General features: G+C 33.2%; 1 long non-coding RNA gene across 1 annotated transcript; it reads left to right on the plus strand.

Annotated features, from left to right (window-relative positions):
• The first annotated feature begins 1810 nt into the window (after positions 1-1810).
• LOC107943016 (uncharacterized) lies at positions 1811-2771 on the plus strand. Its single transcript, XR_001697703.2, has 2 exons — positions 1811-2038; positions 2471-2771. It is a non-coding gene; the product is annotated as an uncharacterized lncRNA (long non-coding RNA).
• Positions 2772-11166: the final 8395 nt, after the last annotated feature.

Below are 11166 nucleotides of genomic sequence, written 5' to 3' on the forward strand. Positions count from 1 at the left end.
CGAAACCATTTTTTATTTTTTTGAAAAAAAGGGATCGACTTTGAAACGAAATAAGGAGCCGCCACCAATCCTTTTTGTTTAGGTGTGATCGGATCACCTTATAAAACATTTTTTTATTAAAAAAATTAATTTTGTCCTACGATATTCAAGAAAAAGGGTTCGGGAGTCGGTTACGTACGAGGAAGGATTAGCACCCTCGTAACGCCCAAAATTGGTACCAGATTGACTAACTAATGTCCTAATGTCAAAAATTTGAAAAATTTTAAAATACACTCCCTTTTAAAGAGTGTTTGAATAACTCGAGTTGGAATTTAAGATTCACTCATTCTGAAGGAATAAAATATCATATCCAGTACATTAGGAAACGACATTTTAAGCCCCTCAAAAATCGAGATCCTCTCATGATTTCCAAAACATGCAATTAAAAGGATATTTAGTTATTTGGTCAAACGAAAGAACCAAAACCCAGCACGTTAGGGCACGATTTCTCAAATTTTCAAACACGAAATATTGCCTTGTTTTTAAAACCCTTACCTCAAGATAACAAAATGTCACATCCAATGAGTTAGGACGCAACATCTCGAATTCCTGAGAATAAGCTTTTATTTGAAAGTTTTATGTTTGGATTGAAGAAGGGTATTCAGTTATTTAGATTCAACGAGGAAAATTGGAACCCAGTAAGTTAGGGCACAATTTTTTCGAAGATTCCAAATACCGAGTATTGCCTTATTTTGAGAAGATTTCAAATAAAATCGACTTAAAATACGTTTATTCGATTTGTTTGGGATAAAAATGAAATGACCAATATCGATCACATATATTGGAATTTGGATCATTTTGTGATAACAAGAAACAAAAGTATAGTATCGAGCATGGAGTAATAATATATGAATATGCTACAAGTAAATAATAATGGTATACAAAATGCGAAGATACAAATTTAAATACACACAATGGAAATAATCACTACACACGTTATCTTAATATCTACATTAGTAAAATGTAATAAGTAATATAAAATAATCTAAAATAAAATTAATTTAAAGAAATATATAGAGCAAATTTAAGTAAATAATTTATAAAACCATTTAAAATAACTTTTAAACAAATTTAAAACATATAATGTGTCAAAAAGGAGTTTAAAATATATAATGTATGAAAATATTAAAGTAAATAGTGTAGATAAATTTGAAATGGAAGTTACATAAAAAGGTTAAAATAAATAATAACAAAAAAAATTTAAGATAAACAATATATATAAAAAGATGAAGGAACAAATTGAAGTAAAAATAAAATCATGGATGTAATTTGGGACTACATACATAAATGAATAATAATAATAACAATAAAATGAATCTAAATTTTGAAATGTGTTCGAAATTGTAAATAAATAGAATAAATAATAAAAAACAAAAAAAAAACACACACTATAAACAATAAACAAAAATTGGGAAAATGAAATACAAGGCAATTGAAAAGAAAACGATTAAATAAAACAATGAATACACGAAGAAGCTAAATGAATTTGGACTATATTAGAATTAAAAACAATTAAAGGGGTAACTCTAAACATAAAATAAAAAAGAATCGGGGGCTAAAATTAAAACACGTGCAAAAATGAGGGACTGATAGGGAAAATATTCCCTACCCTTATGCACTGCATTTTATTGTGGGTCAAAATAAAACATTGTGAAAATTTCAGGACCAAATTGAAAGAAAAGGAAAATGATACAGGGCTCAATTGAATGGCGCAACAAAGAAAGGGGACTATGAGCGCAAATTGACCTTTTAAGGTAAAAAGGCATGGATCTGGGCCACAAAACGGGTCAAAGCGCGGATCCCACACCCTTCCAAATGATGCCATTTCCTTTATACATAAAAAACCAAAAAAAAAACTTTCCCCCAAAGTTATTCGTTCCAAAATCAAAAGGAACAAAAAGGTTTTCTCCCTTTTCCTCTACTAGGGCAAAAATGGATCAGCTCCTGCTGCTAACCCACCACGATCACGAATAACGGTGGCCGGAGGATCTACAACAAGGTACCTTCGACCCTTTTTACTTTTTTTTATTTTTTTATTTAAAAAAACACTTCAAACACTGTCCATTTTAAAAAAACTCAAAATAAAACCCATGAAAAGAGAGCCTGAATAGAAGCAAAAGAAATCTGAAAAAATAAATGCAACCTTTGCTTTTTGATTTCTCTGAATTCTTTTTTGTATATTTGTTGATTTTTTGTATTCAGATCTGTATTCTATTTTTTGAAAAAATAAAAAAAAAAGATCCCCCTTACATTTGATTCTATTCGGCTTTATAGCCAAAAAATAAAAATAAGAGAGAAAGAAAAATACAAATTTCCTTGCTGTAATTTGTTGTTTATTGTTACTTTCTGTTGCTCATTAATCTTTGCTGTTATTCACTGTAAATCTATTATTCAATCTTCTCACAAGTTTGGCCTTGTATGGAGGTTGCAGACGTGGCCATGACGAGGCTGTGCATGGGAAACTACTCGTGAAGGCCTGATTCCATGGCTAGCTGCGGTGCCAGCATGTTCCAAAAATCTCTAGGGTTTCTGGTATTCTCGGATTATTAGGCCCCTTTGGGTTTGGGCTAGGATTGGGCCAAATTAGGTTTATTTTAGATGGGTTAAAAGTTTAGGATAAATTTGGATTTGTGTAACACCCCTATCCTGTAACCGTCGCCAGAATAGGTAAGGGGCATTACCGGACTTGTAACTCATGTCAAAACAGTAAAATTTTGAACTTTTTCTTGAAATAAAGATCGTTCATTTAAATAAGTACTAAGCACAACCAGAGGTAAAATTTAAACTTCACTAAGTAAACATTCAAAAGATGCCATTTTCGCATGGCTTATATACATTAACCAAAAATATTCTTCCGCCACTAGTCTATTCTATACATGCCATAAAATAATTCTAAACATAACAGTAACAAGCGGTGGATAGTGATAGTGTGACTAGTTGCTGACGATCCCCGAGCCTGTAGCTTTGCAATGAGATCTATAAAACAGAGGAAACAGAGTAAACGGAGTAAGCATTACAATGCTTAGTAAGTTTTAAGCAGTGTCAACAGATAACAATCAAATTAAAACATAGTTGTTCGTATATTTATTTCACTCTTCCTTTGGGCATGCCATCCCTTTACCGAATATGCACAACTCATCTTATACAATAGGCAGTTAAACTCTCACATAAAGGTGAGCTCATGTGACATAAATATATTGTATGATTTCACATAACCTCTCACACTGATCCGATGTCACATAATCATAGCAATAGTCTCATAGATTGCTCTCGTATGCATCACATAACTACCTTATGATTTAGTTCAAATCAAGCTCACATATAAACTTGGAGTACATACCTGTTTAACCTTTCGCATTGAATATATTTATAAGCAATTCTTATTACGAAGTCTTATAGCTTTAACCTCTACTCGGATTATCAGCAAGACCTTTAGCTCAGACGAAATCTCCACACGAAGTTATCGGGTCTTACCCGGACAAAATCTCCACACGTAGTCATCGGGTCTTACCCGGAATATATTTCCAAGTTTCATGTACATTTAATCACATGTTACAACATTCACATCGACTGTCATATTTGTAATTCATTTGCCTCATCAAATATCTAATAATACACACCTTTCACATTGGTCGTTCGGCCACAATATACGCACATCGCCTACATATTTCACACTAGCCATTCGGCTTTACCACATATACATATCTCATATATATATTTCACATTGACCATTCAGCTTTACCACATATGCATATCTCATACATATTTCACATTAGCCATTCGACTTTACCACATATACATTTCTCATACATATTTCACATTAGCCATTCGGCTTTACCACATATATGCATGTTCATATTCACCACATTGGCCATTCGGCCTTATCACACATATGCATGCTCACATTCATCACATTGGCCATTCGGCCTTATCACATATATGCATGTTCACATTCATCACATTGGCCATTCGACCTTATCTCATATATACACATTCACATTCATCACATAAAATCCTAAATCACAATATAAATTTTCATGTATCCACATCACAATTATCCAAATATACTTCACATGCCACATATACTATCATGTATACACTTTGTCTTGGCCGAATCTACATCAATCATTTTCCAATGAATAATTCAATTTCACGCCATACTATCATTTCATACTCGAATACTCATAAACTTACAATTTCACAAATTTTAATATCAAAGATCCATATAACACTCATATATCGTTTTACAATATCACGATTTAGAATTCACGTATGGGTTTAATCAATAGCTTATGGGCAACTAAAACAAGTTTTATCCATGTTTACAACAAAATCACATATCCACTACGAGCTGTTTTCCTGAGCAATAGTCACTAAATTAGTTATAACTGGAGCTACAAAACTCCAAATCACTTGCCGTTAATTTTCCCTGAATATAGACTCGTATATCTTCCATCCATAAAATTTTTAGAATTTTAGGTTTGGCCAATCAATACCAGATTTTTCTTAAAGTTTCCCCTGTTTCACTATTTGACTAATCTGACCACTCTTCACTACAAATCAAATTTTTCATTGTACAGAATTCAAAATGTGTTCTATTTGATTTCATTTGAAACTAGACTCATTAAGGAGCCTAAGCATATAAATTTTATATTATAACCATTTTTGTAAAAATTATAATGATTTTCTAAAAACAGAACAGGGGATTTCGGAGTCATTCTGACACTGTCCCACACAACTTTGAATATCTCTTTATAGGAAATTTCTTTGCTTACACGGTCTCTTTTATAAGAAACTAGACTAACTAAGCTTTGATTACATATTTTATTCAGCCTATAATTCCACACCAACAATTTATAGTGATTTTCTAAAATCACGTTACTGCTGCTGTCCAAAGCAAATTATTACAATTTGCTCTTAAATTTCCAAGTCCAAACACTTATGAACTTACCATTTGAGTTTAAGACATATCATGGACACATCATATCTTATTAAATCAACTCATTATGTCCTATTATGATTGAATTTACTCAACGTTTAATCACTTAAAACTTACCTCGGATGTGGTCGAACGATTTCGGCGGCTATTCGATCACTTTTTCCCTTCCCTTATCCAACTGTGGTCCTCTAAGCTCTTGAGCTAATTCAAACAAATTTAACTTATTAAAGTCTCATTATGCTAGCTTATGGCCGAATATGACAAGGAGTTTGATAGGTCATATGGCCACCTTTAGCTCAAATACAAAATGGTCATAGGCATTTTTAATCACATTGAGCAATTTAGTACAATTAATCAAACATTTCCTCATGTGCACCTTTATGACCAAATACACACATCATTAACCTAATATCAATCAACTAAGCACTTAACAAATTCTCCTTGAGCCGATTGTCTAAGTCAAGATAGGATCATCATTATGCTTACCTATAGCCGAATGTACAACATCAATCTATGCATCCATTCGTGTGGCCGAACATGCATGTCTATGTTGAGGCCGATTGCATACTTAATACATTCTACAAGTATGGTCACTTGTATTGACCAAATACCATTTTGTTTCAAGTTCAAAACTTGGCTAATACACATATATGCACTATTAAAACATCCTCTCCATTCCATCAATTCAACACATGCATTACTCATTAATATACAAAATTATATTCGGCCTTAGCACACCTCTTGCTGGCCGAATTTTTTCTCCATCTAGCAACATTTTATGTACTATGCCGAACCAAAAAGATCAAACACCTAGCTTAATCATTTCCAAAACACTTAACCGGCCTTTGACCAAGACTTTAAACAAAGTCTATGTTCGGCTATCACACATATGGGCATTATTAGTTCAAATTTTTAACAAGATTAATTTCTTTGATCTTAACCTAAATGACAACCCCCATTGTTCATCAAGATTTAGCATGAAACAAACACCAACCAAGAAAACAACACCCATGGCCGAGTATCATCTTCATCACATAGCAAGATTTAAACCATGGGCTAGGTAGAACTCAAACTAACATCAAAAATATGCATGAATCTCATGGAACAACATCAAACTTACCTTAACCTAGCTACAAGCATGGCCGAATCTCTTCAACATTTCCTCCTTTCTTTCCTTTTGAATTTCGGTCAAGAAGAATGAAAAAGGATGGACATTTTTTTTCTTTGTTTTCATCCTTTTCCTTTTTCTATTTCTTTATTACTAGCTTTTTATTTTATTGTTTCCTACATACCACATTAGCACACCATGCTTAAAATATGCTATGCCCCATAGCATGGCCGGCCACTAGCTCAAATATTGGGCAATTTGACATGCAAACCCACCATTTCTATAACATGCATTAATAGGCCACTTTACATTTGCCTAGCACATTTCTAAATTTTCTCACATAAGTCCTATTTACTAAAATTCACCTACAATTAAACAAAATTCAAATGTAAAATTTTCACACATGCATATATACATATAATAAGCATCAAATATGACAGCTAATTATTTTTATGACTCGGTTTTGTGGCCCCGAAACCACTTCCCGACTAGGGTCACATTAGGGCTGTCACAATTTGTGTTAGGTTTAATGTTTGGGTTTAGTTTGGTTTAGGCCTGGAAATTTGTAAATGGACATTGGACCCATAAATAATTTGGTTTATTATTTATTTTTGTTTGATTTTATTATTACTTTTTTTATTTTTTTATGGTTGTGGTATGGTATGGGCCCAGGCAGATTGGGCCTCTTACACTAATAATTAACCAAATCAGCAACCACTTGGCTATATCAACAACCATGGCAAACAAGCCAAAACACAAGGTAACTTATATACATCACATATGTTATTTATCCAACACATAATTTAAGCCAACTTAAATGGCCATATATACCAACATTTACATCAAAAGCAAGCCAAATCTCATGGCTAATATCATGTCTCAAACATATCACAACGGCACTAGCCTATACATGCCATATACCATATATACAAAGCTTCAAAAGTACCAACGAGATGATCAATAGTGTGATAACATTTTCCGACGATTCCCTAGTCCGAACTAGCTTCGATAATCTATAAAACATGGAAAGAACAAAACATGGAAAGAACACACAAAGCAAACTTTAAAAGCTTAGTAAGCCATATACAAATAAAGCCCTCGTATGAACATTTGTATATCAATTCAAATATGCTAAGCATAGCTAATCACATACAAGTTCACAAACCTTTCTCATTGAACACATAGTCAACATCTTAATCAAATTCATCATTTACTTCACTTTTCAATACTCGTATGTACCTGAGTCATTTAATTCATTGACACATTCTTTCTCGACTTGACTTTACCCGTTGAACCATTCGAAATTGTTAAGGATACTCGGAAATCACATAAGCTCTTACAATGCCATATCCCAGATATGGTCTTACATGTTATCACATATCGATGCCATTGTCCTAGATAGGGTTTTACACAAAATCATAATACGATGCCAATGTCCCAGACAGGGTCTTACACGTAATCACAATACAATGCCAATGTCCCAGACATGGTCTTACATGTAATCACATCTCGATAACCTAATGTCATGACATTCGTATCCTATACTATTCCTAAGGTTCTTACGAGACTTTTAGATGTCGTAACTTCGTCGTTTCTTGCTCGTATTTGCTCATTTAACATTCATAACAGTTCAATGACAATTAAACATATATAATTCAATTAAAAGATATTTATTTGCATATGAACTTACCTCGTATATACAATGAACGGATCGGATCGACTCTTCGACAACTTTAGATTTCCTATGATCTAAATTCGATTTCATTCGTTCTTGATCTATATACATTCAAAATTAACTCTTTTATTCAACAACACATTCAATTTAATCCACAACACATATTTGGGCATTTTTGCACTTTAGCCCTTAAAGTTTTACATTTTTATAATTTAATCCCTATTTCATAAATACACAAAAGTCACAAAATTCAATAAGGCCCATGCTTAGCCGAATTCTCTATAGGTTCCTAACAACCCATATTTTTCATTTATTTCACACTTTAATCCTTCAATTTACAAATTTCACAATTTAATCCTTATTTGACATTTTCATCAAAAATCCCTTTACCAAACATGTAAAACTATCAACAATTATTCATTTTTCATCATCATCTATCACAAAGCTCAAGCATTCATCAATGGCGCTTCACAAAATCTTCAAAAAATTCAAAAATTAAGAATAGGCTAGCTAGTACTTAAAGCAACGATCACAAAAACGTAAAAATCATCAAAAATCGAGCTCAAAACATAACTTAATTAAGCCATACAAATGTCGAACCCTAAATGAGCTTTAATCTTTTATTTTCTTTTGATTTTCGGTGGAAGATGATGATAATGAAGCCAAAGTTTGTTTTCTTTTATTAATAATAACATTAATAACCAAATTACTAATTAACCTTCAATTAAAACTATTTAAAAACTTTCATTTAATGCCCATTTATGTCCAATCACACTATCTATGGTCTAATTACAACATAAGGCCTTTCATTTAATAAGCCATGGAAATTAAGCACTTTTAAGAAGTGGAATGCAACTTTGCATTTTACGCAATTTAATACTTTTCTCAAATTAACCACTTAAACGATAAAATTATTTCACAAAAGTTTCACACATATATGATTACATGCTATAAACACCAAAAATAATATTGAAATAATTTTTTGACCTTAGATTTGTGGTTCTGAAACCACTATTTTGATTTAGCTAAAACTAGGTTGTTACAACTCTCCCCTCTTAGGGATTTTTGTCCCCGAAAATCTTACCAGTGAATAGGTTTGGATATTACTTTCTCATAGCATCATTGGGTTCCCACATAGCTTCTTCAACCTTGTGCCGATTCCATAATACTTTCAGTAACACGATTTTCTTATTTATCAGCTCTTTGATCTCACGGGCTAGAATTTAGATCGGTTCTTCACTGTACGACAAATTTGACTGAATCCCAACTTCGGTCAGGGAAATAACATGTGAAGGATTGGTTCTTTACCTTCGTAGCATCGATACGTGAAATACATTATGTATCTTTTCTAACTCAGACGGTAATGTTAGCCAATAAACAACTGGTCTAACTCACTATATAATCTCAGAAGGTCTGATGAATCTTGAACTCAACTTGCCTTTACTACCAAATCTGAGTATTTGCTTTCACGGTGAAATTTTCAAAAACACTTTTTCCCCGATCTGAAACAAAATATCTTTCCGTTTCAAGTCTGCATATGATTTCTGTCGATCTGATGCTACTTTCAAACTATTGCGAATCACTTTTACTTTCTCTTCTGTCTCTCTAATCAAATCAACCTCGTGAATCTTATTCTCGCTAAGTTCAATCCAATACAATGGTGTTCGACATTTTCGACCGTATAAAGATTCGTACGTTGCCATTTTAATACTCAATTGAAAACTGTTATTATACGCAAATACAATCAACAACAAATACATTTCCCACATGCTTTCAAACTCAAGAATGCAACATCTCAACATATCCTTGAGTATTCGAATAACTCGCTTGGATTGACCATCCGTTTGTGGGTGAAATGCAGTACTAAAATGTAGCTTTGTACCTAGCATATTTTGCAACTTCTTCCAAAACCTCGATTTGAATCTCGGATCTCTATTCGAAACAATAGAAATAGGTACTTCGTGTAATCTCACAACCTCAGAGATATACAACTCAGCTAACTTTTCAAGCGAATAGTCCGTTTGTACTAGAATGAAATGAGCCAATTTTGTCGACCTGTCAACAACAACCCAGATTGCATCTTTCTTACTCGGAGATAGGGGTAAACCCAAAACAAAATCCATAGTCACTCTATCCCATTTCTACTCTGGAATCATAATCGGCTGCAATAAACCAGACTGTACCTGATGCTCAGTTTTAACTTGTTGACAATCAAACATTTTGAAACAAATTTCAAAATGTCACATTTCATGCCATGCCACCAATAAAACTGTTTCAAATTGTTATACATTTTCATGCTTCCCAGATGTACTTAGAAACAATTACTATCTGCTTCATTCAAAATCATCCGAATTTTTGAATTTCTCGAAACACATATTCGACCTCTGAATCTTAAGCAATCATCAGCGTCAACCTAAAATTTTGAATCAAGGTTAGAATCACATTGAGTTCGTTTTGCTAACATTTCATTATCAATTTTTTGAGCTTTGCAAATCTGCTGTAAAAATAATGGTCCCTCTTTCATCGTAGAGACAATTGAACCATCATTACACAAAGCTATTTGAGTGTTCATCGCACTTAGAGTGAATAGGGATTTTCGGCTCAAAGCATCAGCAACAACATTAGCCTTTCCTGGATGATAGTCAATCACTAGCTCGTAATCTTTTATCAATTCTAGCCATCTCTGCTGCAGCAAATTCAAATCTCTTTGAGTCATCAGATATTTCAAAATTTTGTGATCTGAATAAACATGTCATTTCTCACCAAACAGATAATGGCTCCATATCTTTAACGCAAACACAATGGCTGCTAACTCTAAATCATGCGTCGGGTAATTCTTTTCATGTGGCTTTAACTATCTCGAGGCATAAGCTATGACTTTGCCTTTCTGCATCAAAATACAACCCATACCATTCAACGATGCATCACTATAGATCACAAATTCTTTATCCGATTTTGGCTGTACTAACACTGGAGCTTTATTCAAAAGAACTTCCAACTGATCAAAACTTTTCTGACATTTCTCGGACCATTCAAACTTCACATCTTTCTGAAGTAATCTTGTCAACGGAGTCGTAACCATCAAAAAGCCTTTCACAAATCGTCTATAGTAGCCAGCTAGTCCCAGAAAACTACGGACCTCGGATACATTTCTCGGAGACTTCCAATCTATTACTGTTGAAATCTTGCTCAGATTTACTTGAATACCTAATGCTGACACAATATGGCCCAGAAAACCAACCTCGTGCAACCATAATTGACATTTACTGAACTTTGCATATAATTGTTTATCACGAAGAGTTTGCAATACAATTCTCAAATACTCGGCATGATCAGTTTCATCTCGTGAATATATCAAAATGTTATCAATGAATACAACAAAAAATTGATCTAGGTATGGTCTGA

Source organism: Gossypium hirsutum, chromosome A04 (genome assembly GCF_007990345.1).
Source record: "Gossypium hirsutum isolate 1008001.06 chromosome A04, Gossypium_hirsutum_v2.1, whole genome shotgun sequence".
NCBI lineage: Eukaryota > Viridiplantae > Streptophyta > Magnoliopsida > Malvales > Malvaceae > Gossypium > Gossypium hirsutum.